At 38.8% G+C, this 22,785-nt stretch overlaps 1 long non-coding RNA gene across 3 annotated transcripts; it reads left to right on the top strand.

Annotated features, from left to right (window-relative positions):
- Nucleotides 1-5,752: 5,752 nt before the first annotated feature.
- On the top strand, nucleotides 5,753-22,197 carry LOC131414657 (uncharacterized). Of its 3 annotated transcripts, none has more exons than XR_009222208.1 (4): nucleotides 5,753-6,352; nucleotides 18,973-19,057; nucleotides 19,448-19,690; nucleotides 20,835-22,196. It is a non-coding gene; the product is annotated as an uncharacterized LOC131414657 (long non-coding RNA). The 3 variants fall into 3 exon arrangements; XR_009222210.1 differs by lacking the exon at nucleotides 5,753-6,352 and adding an exon at nucleotides 12,090-12,573 and having other exon boundaries at nucleotides 20,835-22,197; XR_009222209.1 differs by lacking the exon at nucleotides 5,753-6,352 and adding an exon at nucleotides 15,425-16,033 and having other exon boundaries at nucleotides 20,835-22,197.
- Nucleotides 22,198-22,785: the final 588 nt, after the last annotated feature.

Genomic DNA, 22,785 nt, shown 5'->3' on the forward strand with positions numbered 1-22,785 from the left:
AGGAATTATTATCAATTATTTTTAGGTGTGATCACTATATTATGGCTATATATAAAATAAGAATCATTACCTTTTGGAGATACAAACTAAACTATCTATGGATGAAATGAAAAAGTTAAAAAGGAGAAAGAGAATGGGGTAAAGATGAAACAAGATTGGTTATTGTTGAAACTGGTGATGGGGTCCTTGGGGGTTTATTACACTATTCTGTATGCTTTTCAATAATAACTTTTTTTAAAAAAAATCATTGCTTTTAAAGGGCAATTTTATTTCCCTAACATCTGGATCAGGACAGGGGAAGGCCAATTTATTATAGCCTCCAGACGCTGATACTGGCACCTGCATTTTTTGACCAGGTCTCCGCCTTTCCTTCACAGAGCTCATTGTAATAGTCATCGCAGTAATATTTGCCCCATTGTGCTTACTGAGACGTCAGAGTTCGCAGAACTAGTCATTAGTCCTCTTCGAGTTCCTACAGTTATCACTGGGCCCAAGGATGTCTGGTGTCTTGTTTCCCTTAAATCCAGATTGCTACCAGTGAGTGGGCTACTGGGCAATTTGAGTGTTCTTTTCTGCCTGGAGTTTCTAAAGGACAGACAGGTTTCCAAAAAAGGCCTAAAAAAACAGCCAAAACACAGATGTCCCTGATGTCTCCAGCTTTTACATCAGATTGAGAGGCTCTCACACAACATTTGTGTCAAGACAGCTTCCTGTGTAGCCCGGGCAGCTGCCTTCACTGTTTGGCTTGAACCAGCTCCATCTGGTGCCTGAATACCAGTGCATAACAGATTTCACTGAAGATTTGGGGGTAATGAATGGGAACTACAACAAAGCACAAAAAAGGCAATAATTTAAAATAGAATAGCTGTGTCCCTGCCCCAAAGCCTCCCAGCCGTCCTGACATCTCTAGCCGTTTCTCTTCAGGGCCAGCCAGGGTATTGTGGGTTCATGGCTCTCCGTCCCAGGATTTCTCCAGCATCTCAGCATTCGGATCTCAAGCATTGACTTAGGAAGAAACTAAGGATTGTAGTTTCTTTAATATGCAAAGCACTAAACTCTTCTTTATCTGAACCTGACCCAGAGGGCCAAACTTTGTCCACATATATTCCTAAACAGATGTGCAACTCTTTCTCGAATAGGAATTCTGCCTTCCTCCTAAGCCAATGAGCTCAAACTCTTGCTTACCTCCCAGGTAACAAGGATTTAAAATATCATTGTTTTCTTTTCTTACACAATATTTCTGTTGAAACCAGAGTAGGCACTATGACTTGTCTTACACACTGATGTAATAAAATAAGACTGTGCTGACTATGTGCAAAGAAAGAGAACAGCTAGGTGTGAGCAAACACACCCACAATAAATACACCTAGAAGCAAAGCAGCTTTTTACTATCTACTTTGTGTTTTAGGATGCTTGTTGACTTAAAATACTGTCAGGAAGGGGAAAACAACCTTTGTGTGCTGTGGCCGGTGTTTACTCCTTGTCACGGTAAGTTGATCTACTGCGAAGCTGAAAGTATAAACACATATGGAAAAGCAACTTCAGTGAGAGGCTCACTAATAGGCATAGGTGAGGCTGGAAGCAGGACACATCTGAAAAGTCATTCTGGGGGGAGGGTGTAACAACAGTAACAGCCAACCCTCCTGAGCGCATGTGCTATACCGTCCTAAGTGCTTCCCATCAATGCACTTATTTCCTTTAACTCATCGTAAACTCTCCTACCTTTAATCCAAGGAACGGCTCTTTGATGGAGGTGCTGTGATCAGTCCCAACTACAGTGAGGAAACCGAGAAGTTAAGTCACTCCGCCAAGGCGCTCTGGCTCCAGCGCCCGCACCTTACCCTCTGCCCTCTAACTGCCTCCCAGTGGAAGTGAATCAGTTAGGGGAGCCTCTGATTTGAGTTAGAAACCCAGGCAGATCATCCCTTAGCCCCTACCTCTTGGTCCTCTAGTGCTATATAGCCTTTGATTCTGTCTCTATCTCTATGTCTGCTTCATTCTTTTTCCCTTTGCAGGTTCTCACGTGGCCCACTGAGTCCTCTCACCTTGATATGTCCTTCATTTATGTAACCAGCAAAAACTGACCCCTGCCTTTGAATGCCAAATCCAAAGTACTAGGAGAGAGACTTCAGTTAGCCTAAGAAGTCACGGGTCCCTTGCCCCAAGGGACAAACAGCTATGGCTATGGGAGGAAGCAAGGTTACACATCATAAATACGGCTGTCAGGGTTCACGAAGGTTGTTTTCAGAGAAATGTGTGGGTTGCCAGACAACCCAAAATGCATCTATTATTAGACTGGAGTGTGTGTTCACTGCATATTCTTGGCATACACGAGTCTGTCTGGATTCAGGTCACAAGAATATTTGTAAACAGACACACCCTTTCAACCCACTCTTCCAGAACGAAACTTGTTTGTATTCGTCTATGACCTAACAAGCACAGAATTTGTACAGACTGAAGACAGAAACCTGTATTCGTTTTCTAGGGCTGCCACAACAAATTCCACAAACTGCGTGGCTTAAAACAACAGAAATTTATTCTCTCAAGGGTCACAATCAAGGTGTTGGCAGAGTTGGCTCCTTCTGGAGGATCTGGGGGAGAAACATTTCCCACCTCTGCCCTGATGGTTGCCAGCATTTCCTGGCGATGTTGAAGCCTCACTCTAATCTCTGCCTCCGTCTGCACGTTGCGTTCTCCCTGTGTTTCTCCTCTTCTCTCTCTTATACTTTTCATTGGATCCAGGGCCCACCCTAATCCAGGATGATTTCATCTCAACCCTTACCCTAATTACATCTGCAAAGACCCTTATTCCAAATAAAATCACATCTTGAGGTTCTAGGTGGACATGAATTTTGGGGGGACACTAATCAACCCACTACCGCATCCATAAAGCCTCTTTGCAACTCAGATGCTAGCAGCCCCACTTGTCTCCTCTAAATTGATTTGTTTTACTTTCATCCAACACTTACTCTGTGGCAGGCACTCTTCTAAGCATCTCACAAATAATAACTCATTTAATAGTTATTATGAATTGGTATGATTTTTCTTCTGCTTTATCTCCATGTGTGAAAGGCCGACAGCCCTTCCCTCAGCAGCTGGTCCAATGCTCTGCACGCTGTGCATGGTGACCTTGATAAAGACTGACCTGAGACCCAGCTGCAGCTCCCTGACACCAAGAGTCCACGTGGTCTCTCCTGGATAGAGCTAAGTGAGAGATTCAGGAAACCCATAGATGAGATTTAAGATTCCTTGTGCAAGTATCTCCTTGGAAAATGAGCAGCAGGAGAGCTCCCTCAGGAAGGAAAAGAAGGGACAACAATAAAGACAGACAAGCAGCCACAGCAGGCAGCAGAACTGGCTGTGCTGCGCAGCATTCAGAGATGTTCCCTGTGCTTCAGGGACACGGAGGAGATATCTGGATCATGTGCCCCAGTGGATTTTTCTAGATTGTTCCCTTTTTCTTTTCTCCTCCATTCATACCCTGGGAGCCAACTCCTAATTGAGGTGCTCAGTTGGACTGAATATTTTTTAATATTTGTTTTTCGTATTGTTTTAAAACACCATGAGGATCTATAATATAGTAAGCTGGCAGCCAAATAAGAATCCAGCAAATGAATTTTATTTCCTTTTAGTGGAGTAACCAGTGTAAGAGTTTACATAAGATTGGAGCTACCAGCGTACTTAGAACTGATATTTATCTGCCCCTGGGGGTCAGTGCTGTTCCTTCAGCATGTGTGTGTCTTCACAAAGCACGGATGGGCTGTGGTCTCTGTTCTGCAGGCACTCCATTAAATGTGACAGCGCTTCATGGTGGGCCAGGACTAACTGCCAACAGACGACAAAGGTACATGCCATAGAAGAGCAAAAAGATAAAAATGATACATTTGATAGAATCAAAGTACTTTCACCTGGAAAGACTATTGGCCACAATGGGAAAAACCGAAAGCTGGAATAAATTATGATGCCCTCTGTTCCAAAAATGAGGAAATGGAAAACTACAACAGCCCAATCTGGGCAGGACTACTAATGGCCCGGACCCTTCAGGGATGAAGGCTTGGGTCACCTCACCGGGTAAAGAATCATGACCAGTATGGTGCTTGCTGAAGGCAAAAGGGAATACAGAATGGGTAGTGGAAGAAGGTAGTTATAAATACCAGTGACGACCACGTGACCGGTCAAAAATCAAGACTATTTTTACGTCATAGTATTTAAGTTACTGGATATCAAGAAGAAGAGTAAACATCACTCAAGTACTTTACCTCCTCTTCTGTTATTGTCTTTATTTTGAGATTAAATTTCTTTTAAGGAGATGCATATGGGTGCCAAGCTGATAAGGGGTGGATTTGTGACAGTTCATTTCATATGTCGACTTGACTGGGTCACGCGGTACCCAGATATTTAGCTAACATTTTTTCTGGATGTGTCTGTGAGGATGTTTCTGGATTAGATTAGCATTTGAATCAGTGGACTTAGTAAAGCAGATTGCCCTCCCCAGTGTGCATGGGCCTCACCCAGTCCACTGAAGGCCTGAGTAACACAAAAGGCAGTGAAGGGAGAATTCGCCCCTTCTGCCTGACTGCTTGAGCTGGACACTGGTCTTCTCCTGCCTCAGATGGATTTACATCATCAGTTCCCCTGGAACTCAGACCTTTGGACTTGGACTGAACTACACTACCAGCTTTCCTGGGTCTCCAGCTTGTAGACAGCAGATCGTGGGATTTCTCAGCCTCCATAATCAAATGAGCCAATTCTGCAAATAAATCTCTTCATATACATATATATTTATGTTCTGTTTCCCTGGAGAATCCTGACTAATATAAAGTGTTCCCTTCTTCCTTTCTCTTACTTAATATTCTATATAGATCCTACACATAATACCTGGTCACATAAATTGGCATAGTTCAACTCCAGATTAGAATAAAATTAGTCCATACCTAAACTTTCACTTATCTTTTGGATTGGAACAACAACAACAAAAAAAACCATAATGGCTACATTTTTCAAATTATACCAAAGCAAGGGAAGTTACATTGAAATAGACACATGCACTCCACATCGGCAGCATTTTACACATTTCATCTTTTTGGGAATAACTTTGTATCACATGTTTGTGTAGTATTTCCAATTATCTTACTTGGCTTTAGAAGCCACGTTTTGTTGGAATTAATCAGACATTTGCTATCCAGGCATGGTTTTTGTTCCAAGGTCCTGAGATGTTATCAGTTAGTTGGTAGGTAATTTATCTCATCATTTTACAGAGATAGAGCAATTTAGTTTTGAAAACGTTCAGAAGATCTAAGCCTGATAGATTTTTAGTAAATTTTACTTGTGAATTTTTCAATTTCTAATTCTCTAACTTATTTAAAATTTACAAAATTTTAAAGCTAAATCTTAACATATCTCTATTTAACTGAACCAGAAACCCAGCAGAAACAAAGTACAACAAGATTCATGATATTGTATAGCTGTATTTTTTCAGATTAGCCCTGAAGCAAAGGGAAAGAATTTGCCTCCACTTTGACGTTGGCTGCCTGTCTGCCTGCCCTGGGTTGTATTCAGGTCCTTGCCAGCGATCTGCAGTTCTGTCTGGAAAGGGAAAAAAGGAGTAGAAATTTTTAGTTCAGGGCTGGCCCTCCTAAAATATGTCTTTCTTTGCCTCTCAGCAGCACATTTTCTTAAAAGGTGCTCATCTACCTTCTTCCTCCAAGAACTTGAACTTGTTAATTATACCGTAGCTTGGGTTGGGTGAAAGACTCCATAACAGGATAGAAAAGGACCACGTGGAACAAAATTCCTGGTGAGAAGCTCAGCTCTGTCAATGATTTTAACAATCCTGTTACCTTCCTAGGATCAGAGTTCTTGCCTATAAAATGAGGAGGGGATCTGACTCATCAGTTCTGAACCCCTTTTCTGCAGTGATACACGTAGAAGTGTTGACCTTAAACAAATTAAAAGCCAGTTATTTCTTCAGCAAAAAATGGGTTTATTAGGGATCAGCAAAGAATTGCAATTTGGGGTCTGTAACAGCGGCAAGCCACCCAGCGGCAAGGGAGGAGAGACTTTTACAGAGGGGAGAGGAAGTTGGGAGTGCTATTGTAAACAGAGTTCCAGGTGAAGTGGCTTTTCATTGGCCGAGTGGTGACAGTCTCTCATTGGCTGAGCTGGGAGGGCAAGAAGAGGAGGAAGTCTCTCTTCTTCTGTTGGGCTCTGCAACCCTCCTAGAGTGTGAGAGCTTCCCCTTCTGGCCTCCTGACTCCAGTTTAATGAGGTTTCTGTTTATTAATTTTCACAGCAGATGACCACTTCATGAGGAAACTCCAAAACGTTGTCAGAGACACACAGCAAAGAGCAAGTATGTTTTTCGTCTGTTTGTTGTTGGTTTTGTTTTGACATAATATGAGGGGCTGTAATATAGTCCACTGATAGCCACATAAGAGGTAAGCAAATGAATTCTATTTCCCTCCAGTTAGAGTAGCTAGTACAAGGGTTTATGTAGGCCTATTTGTTTTTGACATGGCATTCCTAAAAGCATTTACAAGCTCAAGAGTAAAGAAAATTGCCCTTTATTTCACAAGGAAAAATAAGACTAAATTCTTAACTTTTCCTTTTTTAAACTCAATTTTGATCATTTTAAGTCATTTAGTTTACCACTCCATGGTAAACTAAACTGAACAGGTTTCTTTCTGCCTTGGCATATTAATCTTCCATTGTGATTCTCTGAAAGGGTAGCAGAGCAAGCAGCACTAACTCCCTGGAGCAATTGTTTGAAAAAAGACTCCTATGATGATGAGAATCTGATGTGGTCCTAATTCCGCTCTCACTGTGTGACCTGAGGCAAACCTCTTGACTTCTGAAGGTTCAGCTCTACCTTTTGCCATCACTGGTAATCAGCGCTCCTCTAGGAAGCACAGTGAATACAAGAGAAGCCATAACTTCTTAATGACGGAGACTTTGTAGTTGGATGGTAAACGCTATTAGGACCTTTTCCTTTTAGTTTGCCCCTTGAGGGCAGATGCTTATTCTTACTGTAGATAGAACCAGCCTCAGGCCACATCTGACATTTCTTCCTACTGACTGGAATCATAGGAGTTTGCTCAGAACTAAAAATTTAATTTCATTCAATGAGAACCTATTCAGCACTGTTGTGTTCTTTGAAAAATTCAAGATAAGAATAAGACATTGTTTAGCCTTCAAGTTTCTCATAATCTGATTGCCACAATATACTCTGGAGTCTTAATTTTAACTCCTCAGTGCCTAATGCAGAAGTCACATTAATTCCCCCCCCCTTTTTTTTTTAGCTAATTCTTATTTATATACATAGGATGAAGGTAAAAGCTAAATGACAAACATAGATGGGCATTTGCACCAACATTCTACACAATCTGTAACCTCATTTAGGAAATGGGAGACATATTTTTAAAGTCTTCAGTATTGTCTTAATTGCTTGGAGATGCCATAAACATCTTTATAACAACAAAGAAAGAGGGAACTGTGCCACACACAGAGGAAAAGTAAGGAAGAGAAGTAAGGGGAGTCGTTTATTATTTTTAAATACTAGAAAGGTTATAAAAATATATTTCATTTTAGTTTAACTGAGGGTTAGCAATACTTCATCTTTAAAATAGTCACTTGCAGAAACCTTCTTAGTATACAGGGGAGAAATAAGGAATACTAGTTGAACTTTTCCAAAATTATAGAGTCCATCATGATATTAGCCACTCAACTATATCAAATCAAGGAAGAAGCTGAAAAGACCAGCAAGATATGTGTGAACTCCAAGTTGTCAGTGGCACTAAAATTGATGCACTATTTCTAGCAGCATATAACAAGAATCCTAAAAGGGTCATAGCGTTTGACCTAGTAATCCCACTATTGGAAATTGATCTTAAGTAATAAAAGCTATATGTACATACCTTTGTAAAACAGTGACATTTGTAACAGCAAAGCCCTAGAAACAATCCAGTTGTGCACCAGCTACACAATGGCTGATGGAACAATGACAAGTGGTGAGGGAATCTGCGCAACCATTAACAACACAGAGATGCAACGGGGGGAAAGTGAATGCAACACTATCTTAAGTACAAACAAAGTAATTACGACTAAAGTCCGTGTACGCATATATATCACTGAAGAAGCTATGAAGAGATATAAATAACTCTTCAGCATGAAAATGTACTTTAACAGTCTAGTGAGATACAATTTACATACCATAAAACTCATCTGTTTAAAGTGGGTACAATTCAATGGTTTTAAGTACATTTATTGAGTGCTTATTTTTTATAATTAATAAAACTTTTTTTAAAAATGAGGCAAGAAATTAGTAGCTCTAATTGCCTGTAACAAAGAGGAGTCACATATTAATTTCTTTAAGAACTATTGAAAAATTGTTGCTACTACACCCATGCAATGAACATAATTTCTGCCTAACATCCACACAGATGTACAGGCTATCCAACAAGATTTTTTAAAAATCCAAATCCATTGCTGGCAGTAAATTACTTCTTTATTTCCCAGCCTGCATAACATTTGTATTCTCTGCCATCTGGTCCTAGCAAGCTTAAATCTACCATGTCCAATGTCAATTCCAGGCCCCACAATCTCTAGTGCATTCTGCTTTGGTAAGAAGAAGGGAATCACAACATATACATTGGCTTTGTTTCTCAGAATAAATGTGGAAGAGTGGTAAACACACAGCTTTTGGATCTAGACTTGGATTTGAATCCCAGCTCTGCTGTTTACTAACTACTCTGCGGGTCACTTGCTCCAGTTCCCTTATCTGTAGAATGAGGCTAATGGCGCTTATCTTCAGGATGGTAACTGACATGATGAATATATGCATCTAGCACAGTAGCTGGAATGTTGGTGAGGCTCACTTGCTGGTGTAATTACCATAATTATTAATCCTAGTATAGTAGCATAGACCCAAATACACACAGCCTTGTTTCTCAGACCACACCAACCCTCAGAAAACCACTTAAGGGCATCAGTTATTCCTAAGGAATTATTTCAGTGCCCTCCGCCTTTTCCTAGGACCCTCCTTGTGCCACCACTTAGGCTGTGTGCCATTCCAGAAAGGAGGGGAGTCCCACCACCTCCTCCTCCTGTGTGTGCATGCACGTCCACGGAGCTGCTCCGCATCTACAGCACCTCCACCCTAAACTTCCACTAGCAGTGTTGACCTCCTCCACCGAAGTGCCACCCCCATCCCAAACATATGGTTCTGCTTTTCCCCAACCATAGCTTTTGAGGAATTCCAAAAGCTGGTGTTGTTCTTTGGGGAAATACCAAGCCACACCAGCCTGTGACTATAGAATAAAGTTAAACTTCAACTGCCTTGGCAGGAGTTCCAGCAATCTGTTTGCTGGAGATTTCCATACCCACACACATACACCTGCTTAAACTGTGTCCCAAACACTTTTGAAATGTTCCCAAAGTGTTACCAATTGAACTCACTCCTCAACCAGGGAGAAATGTGAGGAAAGGTCTCTCGCTCTTCCTCTTCGGGTTCTTCCTCTGTTCGGTGTCACAACTTTGAAACGAGACCAAAGCTGAGCATTCAATAGCACAGGCTTTTTTCAATGGCCAAAGAATGGAGAAGTGGGAATCAAGTCCACAAATCAACTTCTCAGCTCTTGGGGTGCTTAAGCAGCTATTATAAGGGGTCTAGGTAATGAAGGGGAGGAATATTCATAGTTATTCAGGGAAATGGGCAGGATTTTCTGGGAAGTAAGGGTGCCACGTCTTTTCTTTCCTTATTTGGTTGTATCCTGCCATTGCCATGGCAGTTGTAAACTGTCATGGCGTCGGTGGGTTTGTTCTATCATATGGTAAGGTATTAAAATGAGCATATAATGAACTGCAGTGTCTATGTCAGGTCAAGTCAGACTGCCATGTTGCCTTCAAACGGTTTTAATCAGATTTGCCCTATGTCTCAGCCATCTTCTCCTTCCTCTCTTTGTGGTTTCCTATAAGCTAAAGAGAACATGTTAGACTTGTTCTGAGCAGGGTTGTGGTTAATGTCTTATGGGGTCAGTGGGCTGGGTAACAAAAGTGCTGCCCAAAGTATTTTGCTTATAAATCCCTCAGGTTCTTCCAAAAGCTTCCTAGAATGGAATCTAGGAGCTGAGGTATCTGAAAAGGGCAGAGTTCTAAGGGTTGAAAGAGAGTGGATTTGAGGGAAGGGGGTGGTGGGTAAGCGTGTGTAAGTGGTCGAGCTGCCCACTTCTCACACAGGGGATGCCTGCATGGTCCAGCAGCAATGAGGTTCCTGACTGTGACGTTTGGTGTGGAATACACTACTCAGCTTGGACAGTGAACATTTTGACAGTGACAATAAGAGTCAAGGTCAGAGGTCCATCTCAAACTTCCAATAAACCCCAGGATTCCTTATTGAATCCCAGGATAGGAAAGGGGTCCCCCCATCCACTCCATGAATAAAATTAGATTTTCTGAGAGATAAAAATTGGATTTACTTCCAACCTGGATGGTGTGTGTGTGGAGAAGAAATTTATTTGACTTAGAAAAATAAAAGAATGTTACATTTCTTTCACTTTGAGTGAATGGAGTAAATCATGTTGGTTACTCTCCTATTTCAGCTGCATTCAACTCAACTGCAAGTTGAGAAGTTCTATTAACTTCTTCGTTACCTTGACAAGTTGCATTCTCAAGAGATTATCTGGAAAGCAAAGACAGATTTATATAAGATGGATTATCTTTATTTGGAATTTAAATGATTAGATTCAACCAAGTAGATTATTTAACGAGATATTGTCTGACAAAGAAAGTTGTGAACTCTGAAGCAAACTATAAAAGATGACATAAACTGCAGAAAACAAAAGATTTGGGATGTAAAAACAAGCTGTGAGCCCTTGGACAAGGCCTTGGACCTTGGCTTACTCCCTCTCAGTCTCAGTATTTCATCTGTAAAATAAAGATTTGAGTATATTTTCCATCAGGTTGTGGTGAAGAAGAAAATGAATACGTACTTAAAGGCACAAGGCCTTTGATAAAAGCACGTTTTATCCTCCATCATACCCAGAATTGGCTTCTTTTGATCTCCTTTATTTTTAGATAAACTTTATTGATATATAACTTACAGAAAAGCACATCATCAGCACAGAGCTTGATGAATTATCACGGCAGGAACACACTCATATAATCACCACGAGATCAGGAACCAGGACATAAGCAGTGTCAGGGAAGCCCCTCCCTCTGCTCTCTCCCAACCATGACCCCTCTACTTCCTCTCCCAATGTAACCACTATCCTGACCTCTAACACTATCATTTAGTTTGGGTTTTTTTTTTTTTAAAGATTTTATTATGATAAGAACACTTAGTTTGAGATGTATCCTCTTAAATTTGCAGTGCACCTTGTTGCTAACCACAGGTAAAGTGTTGCACAGCAGATCTCTGGAGCTTATTCACCTTACTTCACTAAACTTTGCTGATTATTACCATCATTTAGCTTTGTCTGATTTTTAAACTTAATGCAGATTGAATCATACAGTATGTATCATTTTGTGTCTGGATTCTTTCACTTACCGTTGGTAAAACTCATTCATATTTTGCATTAAGTAGGAGTTTGTTCACGTTCATTGCTGAGGAGTCTTTCCATTGTCTGACTATACCATATTGTATTTATCTATTCTTATGTTGGTGAGCATCCGTGTTGTTTCCAGGCTATGCTGCACAGTGCTGTGACAACTGATACTCATGTGTACACATATCTGTTGGGAGTGTGCATAAGGGCCAAGTGGCTGTGTCATATGGTATGTGTATGAACAGCTGTCATATATACTGCCAAATGATTTTCCACAGTGGCGGAGCCAATTTCTCTCTTACAAGCAGTGTGAGCTCCTGTTGTTCCATATCTCCACACTTCGTATTGACAGGTTTTTCCTTCTTAATTTAGCCATTCCACTGGGGATAGATTGTTATCTCATTGTGGTTTGATTTACATTTCCCTGAGAACTGAGGCCGAGCACCTTTTCATAGTCTGTTGATCATCTGGTTCTCCTGTGAAGTGCTTGTTTAAAAGATCTTATGAGCATTTTTCTATTGGGTTGTCTGTCTTATTGTTAATTTTTTTTTAGTAATTCTTTATATATAATTTTTCCCTACTCTGTGGCTTGCCTATTTGCTATATTCATGGTGTTTTCTGATGAAAAGAAGTTTTAAAGTCTAATGTAGCCCAATTTGTCAGTCTTGTACTTTGTGGTTAGTGCTTTTCATCATGCTGAAAACAATCATTCCCCTCCCCAGTGATTATGAAGATATTTTCCAATGCTTTCTTCTAGAAGTTTTATTTTTTTAAACTTTCATGTTTAGTTTGAATCTACGTGGAACTGATTTTTTTTTTATGTGGTGTGAAAAGAAGATTAGGATTCACTTTTTTTCTATGTACAGATATCCAATTGATTCAGCACCATTTATTTGTAAAAAATACTCTTTCCTTACTTCTCTGGAAAGCCACTTTTCTCATTAACCCTGCTGCATGTGTCTGCAAGTCTGTCTGGATTCTCTGATTCAGTTCCAGGAGTCACTTGTCTGTTGGTAACCACTGCAGTATCACAGTAAGTATTGATATTTGGAACTATAAGTGCTTCAGTTCTCTCCTTTTTCTTCGAGATTATCTTGGCTCTTCTTGGCCCTTGCATCGCCATATGCATTTTAGAATTAGCCCATCAGGTTTTTCACAGAACCTGTCTGGGCTTTCATTGGAATTACATTAGATCTATAGATGAATTTAGGAAATATTTTACATACATGGTATATTGAGTCTTCCAAACCATGAAAATGATTTTTCTTCCATTTATTTATGTCTTCTTTAATTATGCTGAATAATGTTTTGTAGCTTTATGTAGAGTGCTTATATCTTTCATCACTTTTCATCTAGATTTTGCTGTTTTGATGCTTTTGAACATTTTAACTTCTCAATTTTTACTAGTTCTTAGTGTTAAGAAATATGGATTCGTGTATACTGCCCCGTATCCAGCAATCTTACAAATTCACTCATTAGTTTTACTAGTTCTCCTGTAGGTTCTTTTGGGTTGTTGTACATACACTACCATTTACTTATTTCTTCCTTTCCAATGCTTACGACTTTTTTCTTGATATTTTGCATAGGCTAGTACTTGCAGAGTAATGTCGAATGGAAGTGACGGTAGCAGGCATTCTTGTTTCATTTATGAACTTAGGGAAAATGTTGCAGTAGTTCGCCATTAAGCATGATATTTGCTGTAGGTTCTTTAGTGCTATCTGTTATCAGATAAAGTAAGCTCCCTTCTATCCTCAGCTTTCTAAGAATTTTTATAATGAATAAGCATTGAATTTTATCTTATGCTTTTTGTTTCTGTTAAAATGATTATATGATTTCTCTTCTCTATTCTGTTAACGTAGTGAAATCCACTGGTAGATCTTCTTTATGCTAAACTAACCTCGAGTCCCTGGAGTACATCTATAACTACTCATAATATATTGTCCTTTTTATATAGCTTTTTGCTGATATTTTGGTTAGGATTTTTGCATCTGTAACAATGAGCAAGATTATCCTGTAATATTTTCTTGTTAAGTGCCACTCAGATTTGGTATTAAACTTATGCTGGTCTTATAAAATGATTTGGGAAGAGTTACCTCTTTTTTAATTCTCTAGAAGAGTTTGCATAAGAATGGCCTTTTCTTCCTTAAATATTTGGAAAAATTTCCCTCTGAAGTCATGTGGGCCTAAAATTTTATTTTTTGCAGAAAAGATTTTAATTACAGATTCAAAGGTCTAATATCTTAAATAAATATAGGATTATTTCTATTTCCTATGCATTTTGATCAGTTTTGATTTTCTGGAATTCATCTATTTTATCCAAATTTTCAAGTTTATTGCCATAAAGTTGTTTAAAATATCCTCTTATGATGCTTCTAATATTCATAGAAACTGTACAGAAGTCTTCTTTTTCATTGCTGAGATTATCTATGACTTCTTTCTTTTTTCTGGATCTGTCTTACCAAGACTTTATAAATGGTATTCCTTTCAAAGAACCAACCTTTGAATTAATTGATCCTATTATAAATTTGCTTTATATTTGATTAATTTCTGCTTTTATCTTTATTTCCTTCCTTCTAGTTTAATTTGCAGTTCTTTTTGTAACTTCTTGAGGTTATGAAATTTAGGTATTTGGGTATTTAAATAATTTATAGATGTTTTTAATATTTGCACTTCAGGCTATAAATTTCCTTTTAAGCATAACTTTTGTCCAACTAACAAGTTTGAGCATTCCTTATTTTCACTATCATTCAGTTTAAATTTTTGCTCATTTTTGTATGTGATTTTTTTTTAAACAGATGCATCATTTAGAATTATACTGCTTAATTTCCAAACATTTGGAAAATTTCTTCTTATCTTTATTTGTATGTCTTTTGATTCTATTTTTCTAAATCAACTTTATTGAGTTATGATTTAAGTACAACAAAATGTACTCATTTTAAGTGTACCGGTCAATAAATTTTGGCACATGTGTGCACCTGTGTAATCTCCAGCAAATTCAAGATATTATTCATCACCATCACCTCCCATAAAGTTCCTTCATGCCCTTTTGCAGTCGATTTTCCCACACCCCGGGCCCAGGCAGCCTCTATTGTGCTTTTCTGTCACTATAGGTTAAGATTTCCCTATTTTAGGACTTCATATAAATGGAGTCATATAGAATGTAATCTTTTGTTGTCTGGCTTATTTTGTCAACATAATGTTTTTGAGATTCGTTTATTTTTGTGGCATGCATCAACAGTCTGTTCCCATTTCCTGCTGAGGTGTGGGTGTGGGTAGCCAGCCCAGGTGGTCTAGTGGTTAAGATCTGGTGTTTTCACCCATGGCCTGGGCTTGTGTCACGGTCAGGAAACCACACCACCCATCTGTCAGTTGTCATACTGTGGCAGCTGCATGTTGCTGTGATGCTGAAAGCTATGCCACCAGGATTTCAAACACCAACAGGGTCACCCACGGTGGACAGGTTTCAGCAGAGCTTCCAGACTAAGACGGACTAGGGAGAAGGACTGGTCACCCATTTCCAAAAAAAATGGCCATGAAAACCCTGTGAATAGGAGTGGAGCACTGTCTGATAGAGTGCTGGGAGGGGAGAGGATGGGTCAAAAAAACCAGGCGGGGTTCCCTCTGCTGTCCACAAGGGTGCTAGGATTCCCATTGTATGAGTTCCAATTGCTTCACATTCTCACCAACCCATGGCATTGTCAAGCCTGTTAACTTTAGTCATTCTAGTATGTTTGTAGTGGTATGTTGTTGGGGCCAGGGCAGGCCACTCCAAAATATCCCACAATGGCATACTGAGAGTTCAAGTTACTTAAGAAACAGCAGGTGCAAAAAGGACACTCTGACCATCCTTTTTCTCCCTGAAAGCAAATCTCCCATGTGAAAGGGGCCCTCCCTGTTCCTGAAGACTGAGAGGGACATCCTTATCCCCAGAGCCAGGGAAGTCAAGGCTGAGAGGCCTCTATAAACAGACCCTGTTGCTTTTACTAATTTACTACCTCAAGCCTAAACTCTGTTTATATTCCTCTCTTATTACATACCTCGAACCTCCATTTCTTTGTCCTGTCATTCCTCACAAATTTATTGTTTCTTTGTGTAAAAGCTATATAAACTATGTGCTTTGTTCATTCTCCAAGTGTCATTTTTATGATTTTCCATGCACATGTAATTAAATTGGGTTTTTCTCCTGTTAATATGGTCGTACAGCTACAAGAACACAGGAAGGGTAAAAGAGGGAAGTTCCCCACCTCAACAAGATCATTTTTTTTTAATTTATATTTCTTCTAATGACTAATGATGGTGAGAATTTGCATGTGCTTGTTGGTCATTTCTATCTTTTTCGTGAAGTGTTTGTCCAAATCTTGTGCTCATATTTTAAAATTCGGTTGTTTGTCCTCTCTTATTATTCAGTTATAAATATTCTTTTTATAGTGTCTTCCTTTATTAATGATGCCTTTTAAAGAGCAGAACTTTTTAATTTTAATGACGTCTAGTTGGTAAGTTTTTTTCATTTATAGCTAGTGCTTTTTGGCTTTTTATGTCCTGTTTTAGGGAACTTTGCCTGCCAATGGTCACAAAGGTCCTACATTTTCTATGGAAGATTTATAGACTTTTCCTTTACATTTAGGTATAATCTATCTTGAGTTAATTTTTGTCTACGGAGTGAGGTAAGGGTTGAGGCTTCTTTTTTTTAACCTTAATTATCTTTTGGTTATTGGTTTCTTGATGAATTAAATTGTTGTCAGAGAACATACTCTGCATAATTTCAGTCTTTTGGAATTTATTGAAACTTCATTTGTGGCTCATCACCTAGTCAATTTTGGTAAATGTTCTATGTGCTTGTGAAAAGAATATGTAGCCAATGGTTGCCGGTTACATTTTATATGTCAATTAAGTAAATTTTGTTAATTGTGTTATTGTGTTGTTCAAATCTTCTGAATGTCTACTGTGTTTCTTTTGTTTTTTTGTTTTTTGTGTTTTTTTTTTTTTGGCTTGCTCCATCAGTTATTGAGAGATTTGTGTTAAAATTTCCCACCATGACTACAGATATGCCTATTTCTCCTTTTATGGTTTTGTATGTATGGTTTTGCTTTAATTATTTTGAAAAGTTCTTGTCAAGTTAATTGATTTTAGACTATTGTAGCTTCCTGAGGGATTAAATTTTTTACCATTTGAAATATTCTTTTTATCTCTAAGTAACTATTTTGACCTACATTATTTGATATTAGTATACCAGCTCTGTTCTGTGTAGTGTCTGCATGGTTTATATGTCTCTGTCTTTTTACTTTAATTTTTGTGCTGTCTTATATTTAAGATGAGTCTCTTGCAAGCAGCATATAATATTTGTATTATTGTCTGATAATTATTGTCTTTTAATTGGAATATTTAGTCTGTTTACATTTAATACAATTACTCATACTTGGGAGTTTAAATTTAACCTTTGATTTTCTTGTTGTCTCTCTGTCTCTCCCTCCCTCCTACCCTCCTGCAGTCTTTTGAATTAGATTTTTATTCTATTTTTCACCTCTATTAGCTTGTGAATTATACACTTTTGCTATCCTTTTAGCTTTTACTCTAGAGACTGCTACATGCATCCTTGACTCGTTAAAGTCTGATAAAAAGTAGTACTTAAATTCCTTCCCAAACAATGCAAGGTTCATATAGCAATTTAACACCATTTACCCTGTTTCCACCTTTTGTGCTGTTGTTTTCATAGATTTTACTCCTGTATATAATTTAAACCCTTCCAGATAGGAGTATTCTTTTATACATTTCATATTCATTTAGATTTACACATGTATTTATCCTTTCTGTTCATTATTTCTTCCTGTTTCATTGTGATTTCTATCTGGAACCATTTGCCTTCAAACTAAAGAACTCCCATTAGAGTTTCTTTAGTGTAAGTCGACTGGTGAACAATTCTCTCAGTTTTTTTCATCTGAAAACATCTTTATCTCACTTTCACTTTAGAAAGGTATTTTCAGTGGCTGTAGAATTCTAGTAGTTATTTTCTTCTAGCTCTGACGTTAGATGTGATTTGACGCTGGTGGCCCACTTTTTTTTGAGAATTCAAGTGTCAGTCTTGTTGCTATTTTGAAGATCATGTGTCTTTTCTCTCTATCTTGTATAAATATTTACTATTTGTCTTTGGTTTTGAACAATTTTACTATGGTACACCTATATGTTGTTTTCTCTGTATTTAATTTGAATGGAGTTTATGTCTTCCTGAATTTGTGACTTGACATTTTGTAAAATTATGTCATTTTGATCTTCAAATTTTGTCTCTGCTTTATCTATCTCTTCAAGTTTTTTTGGTAGGATTTCAATTACATGTGTGTTAAATATTTTCACCATTTCCCATTTATCTCTTATACTTCCACTTTTTCTTGTATTTTCCATTCTCTTTTCTCTCTGTGCTTTATACTGGATATTTTCTCCCAATCTATGTTCCAATTTGCTAATGTTCTCTTTAATTGCTTCTAATCTGTTTCCATTAACTTTTTAATTTTTTTTTTGTGTGTGTGAGGAAGATCAGCTCTGAGCTAACATCCATGCTAATCCTCCTCTTTTTGCTGAGGAAGACCGGCTCTGAGCTAACATCTATTGCCAGTCCTCCTCCTTTTTTTTTCCCCCCAAAGCCCCAGTAGATAGTTGTATGTCATAGCTGCACATCCTTCTAGTTGCTATATGTGGGATGCTGCCTCAGCATGGTCGGAGAAGCGGTGCGTTGGTGCGCGCCTGGGATCCGAACCCGGGCCACCAGTAGCGGAGCGCGCGCACTTAACCGCTAAGCCATAGGAGCAGATCCCTAACTTTTTAATTTTAGTCATTATATTTTTTCAGTTCTATAATTTCCACTTGAATAATTTTTATATTTTCTAGGTTTATGATGAGATTTTCCATTTCGTCATCTGATTTCAGGAACATATTAATATGTTGTTTTAAACGTCATGTATAATAATTCCAATATTTGGATCTCTAGCGAGTATATTTCTATAATCTGTTTTTCTCTTGTTTTTAAGTCAAGTTCTCATCTCCTGGTATACCCAGTAACTTTTTATTGGCAGCTAGACAATATATATAATAAATTGTAGAGATATTTTAAGACTCTAGATAATACTGTCTTCCAGAGAGAATTCATTTTTGTTTGGCCATTAGATAAGAGGAAGATTAATTTTAATTCAATCAAGGATTTAGTTGATTTAATGCCAGTCTTCATTATTTTTGAGAGCACATCTAGCACTTCTCTAGTCGCAAGATAAAACTGGAGTTTTTGTACAACTAGGATACACAACCTTGCACTGGGGCTTTGGGAAGGAAAAAAAAAGAAGAGGAAGATTGGCAATAGGTGTTAGCTCAGGGCATATCTTTCCCTGCAAAAAAAAAAAAAAACAAACAAACTGGAGTGTTTACCTGGGCCTCTCCTCCTTGACAGACCTGAAGCCAATGTTTGCCCACCAGCCCTGCAAAACTGTTGGAAACTTTGCTCAGCTTCTCGGCCTCTTGGCTTCTGTTTACAGGTAGATAAATGCCTCAAGGGAGAAATAGAGCCAAATTGGGCTCACTTCTCTCTACTTTCCTTCTGTCTTAGCCTAAGTGCCCTAGAAAAGAAATCCTGAGGTGAAGGCTGAGGGCTGATTGTTTCCTGGGAGATAGAACCCTGAGATAGTAAAACTAATGGGAACAGAAAGTGGGCAGAAAAGGAGAAGCAGATACAGGCTGGTGTATTACTACAGACGACCAGCTTCATGAAGACACACGGCTCACTGTACAAAAACACCTTGTCTTGGAAAAGTCTGGTAGAGGTAGAAAGAGAGAGAAATTTATTCAAATGGCTCCCTTTATTGAATGACTTAACTTTCATTGATCAAAATGTACCCCACAAGACATTAACTTCCATGCATTTCCAGATTTTTCAACTGGTCTCTTGGGGCATGCTGGGGAAACAGAATCCCATACCCTGCAGCATGTTGCTTCATCCAGCTCCAGAACTGGCGAGAGAAATCAGATCCCTGACGGGTGCGGTGGGGCCTGGTGTCGCAGCTGCCACAGCTCACACTACCTCAGGCACAGTGGAAACAAGCACTCACCTCGGGGGAGGCTGGGCAGCCTGTGGACCTTGTTGATGAAGGGGTGGTGACTTCATGTCCATGGTAAGTTTGAGGACCTGGGAGACAGAGAGGTCCTAGAAGAGATGAAGAGGTTCCTAAATTTGTCCAGTGCACCTTCTCCTGGGAATCTTGATCTCTCAAAGCCCTTGGGGGTTTCATCGTTCCCCAAGGTCTTCAAACTGATGGTTTTATGTATTGTCCAGCATTTCTAATTCTCAAGGGAAGGTTTGTTTGCAACAAAATACTCCACGTTACTGGGAAAGAAAAAAAACACTGCCCTTTTTTAAAGATCTTATTATGGTAATATAAAGTGTTAACCTCATGTACCACTGACACACAAATATGGCTAAAAACTAGTTGACATGAGCCTCATAGTAAAATTAGTGGGCTCAAGATGTCAGGTTCTCGCTTGTAGGTATAAATCACCCCTCACCTACATGTTGACTCCTCGTATAAGTTCAGTCAATGCTTTCAATGTCAAGTTGCCTTTAATTTCCTCAGATGAATCACTGACTGTATTACTCATCTAATGGAATTCTCATTCTGACTAAAGCACAGATTATGGGTGAGGCCATAGAATGGCCTGGAATTTTGCCATTACTTCACCCCCAAAGTAGAGGGGTCACAACTGGTTTGTTACATGTTTCCTGGCGTTTAGTCCTGATTGCTGCAAAAACTCAACTCAGACTGGTCATAATCTCTCCTTCCTTTTCCCAGCTGTAAACCTACCTCTGGTCTAACCTACATCTGTGATTCAACTCCTTGTGACATTCTCTAAGACCTTCAGAATCTCCCCACCTGTTGTTCCAAAGCATTACTGACTTACATGAACCCTGCAGTTTTTAGCCTCTTGCAAGTTAGGCCAAGAATACTAGTTTGTAATAAAGCCTCCTTAGAGAGGTTGACCATCATATCTGTTCTGTATTTTTATGTCATATGAAACAGGAAGTATGAATGTAAGAAGCTCTATTGGAGGTCAAAATAAGGGTCTTCTCCACTTGCTGCCTTTTCAGAGCCCCTGAGATGCCTCTCTCATTATAAGACCACCCTTTGGAAAATGGTGATAGATGCATGCCTAATAAAACAGCTCAGGGAAACCCAGAGATGCTTCATTAGCTTTCTCCAAAGTAACAGCAAGTTCACTACAGAGATTTTAGGATGGTAACCTTTGTCTGCTCCCTCGCAGTCTGTCATGTGGCACTACCAGGGTCATCCTCGCCACTGTAATTTGAATACGTGTGGCCAGTGGGAAATGATGACCTTTCCTAAGAGAAGAGGACGTCTCTTCAGTAAAGGGAATATGCATGGCTGTGGTTCCCTGCAAGAACCTAATCTACAGCCCTCGTCTCAACATCAAGAAACACTTTATCACAACATTGCATATGGAGTTAAAAAACACACGTGTGCATTATGATCTCAATATATGATATGTATGTCTATAAAACATATATGCATGTATGAAGATGTATACTAAAATGTTACTGATTATAACAGAAGCATGGAATTGTGGGTGCAAGCTAATTTCTGTGCACTTTTTTGTATTGTCATCATTTTATTTAATGGGCATATCGTTTTTTTTTCCCAAAAAAACTTTAAAAATACTGTTTTGTCAGATGTCGTGCTCCTCTCAGCACTCAAATCAGTTAAAACATGAAATGCATAGAATAGGACATGGCGCATAGTCTGTTCTCAATAAATGTTGACTATTATGTTTACTGCATAGGAAAGTAAATTCATCTTTTTCACGAACTGCAAATTTAAAATATCCATATTTAAAGGCATGAGTCTTAAAGAGCATATGGATCTACAAAGGTACCAATGATCCACCAAGGATGCTTGTCTCCTTTTTTTTTTTAATGCAGTATAATTGAAACAGGAAAAAAGATCTGTGATAACTATTAGACAGGGGAATATGAGAGATTTGAAGTCAGCAGCTCTGGGCTGTGCGTGCTGCCCCTGGTTGGCTGAGGTTATAATCTGGACAGAAAAGAATTAAAGAATATCTTGAGAGGAAAATGATGAGCAAAGGAAGAGTAGAAAAGAAAAGAGAGCAGAAATGGAAAGGGGAGAAAAGAGTCAGATATAAAGATTAATTGGAGGAAAGAAAAAGAGGAAGAAAGTGATGATTGGACAAACAGCATCTGCAAAGACCAATTGATGTTCCTACATGTGCCAGACAGTCTGCTAAGTGTTTGACAAGAACTCGCTCAGTTAATTCTAGAACAACCTCTGGAATTGGTATTTTCTTGTCCCTATTGAACAGACGAGAAAACTAAGGCTTTCAGAGTTTAAGCGATTTTTCCCCAGATTATGTGCTGCATCTCTTTAGTGAGATGTGTCCTGGAAAGCCTGATTCTCTCTGAGCCTCCCTTTGGCCTGATTTGTCTTTTTGAGGGTGTGATGTCAGATCTTCCCAGATTGTAAAATAAACAAACAGAATATCTGCCTCTCGTCAGATGTCCGGTATGTTGTCATTATTTTCTATCATCCTGTGAATCAAGCAGGTTTAATAAGGCTCGTAGTAACTTAATATGAAGAGAAATGCTGAGGCCTAACATTAATACCATGTGCATATTTTCCAAGCTAAAAATTGTTAATTTTAAGACCGTATATTTGCAAATTTATTATATATAAAATTTTACTAAATTATAAAGAGAAAAGCACAAAACACTTTTTCGAAAAGCATCAAATTAAATAAAATCTGGTTGGGCCCAGAATTTAATATCGTTGCCATAAATACCTGACATCTGTGTCACCCCTCATTTAATAAGAAAATTTTTCCAAAAAAAGCTAAACGGGAAAAGTGGCTGCTGTGAAGTTTCAGACTTTCCTCAGTATCTGGTGAAAACAGTTCTGGGTTGGCAGTCAGAGGGTCTCAGTTATAGAGCCTGCTCTGTCAGCTGTGCAATCTTACTCCAGCCCAACTTCTCTGGTCTTAGTTTTCTGATCTCTAAAATAAGAGTTTGGGCAATATGTTTGCAAAGATCCTATGACTGTATAGCTTATAAAAAACAAGGCAGGGAGCTCTCCCCTGATAAGAATTACACCATAAGAAACTTTAAAATTAATACTTTAGGGTTTCTAATACTTTGCTAGAAAAAAGTACTTCACATGTTAGGCATGATTGTTGGCTTTCA

Source organism: Diceros bicornis, chromosome 15 (genome assembly GCF_020826845.1).
Source record: "Diceros bicornis minor isolate mBicDic1 chromosome 15, mDicBic1.mat.cur, whole genome shotgun sequence".
Taxonomy (NCBI): domain Eukaryota; kingdom Metazoa; phylum Chordata; class Mammalia; order Perissodactyla; family Rhinocerotidae; genus Diceros; species Diceros bicornis.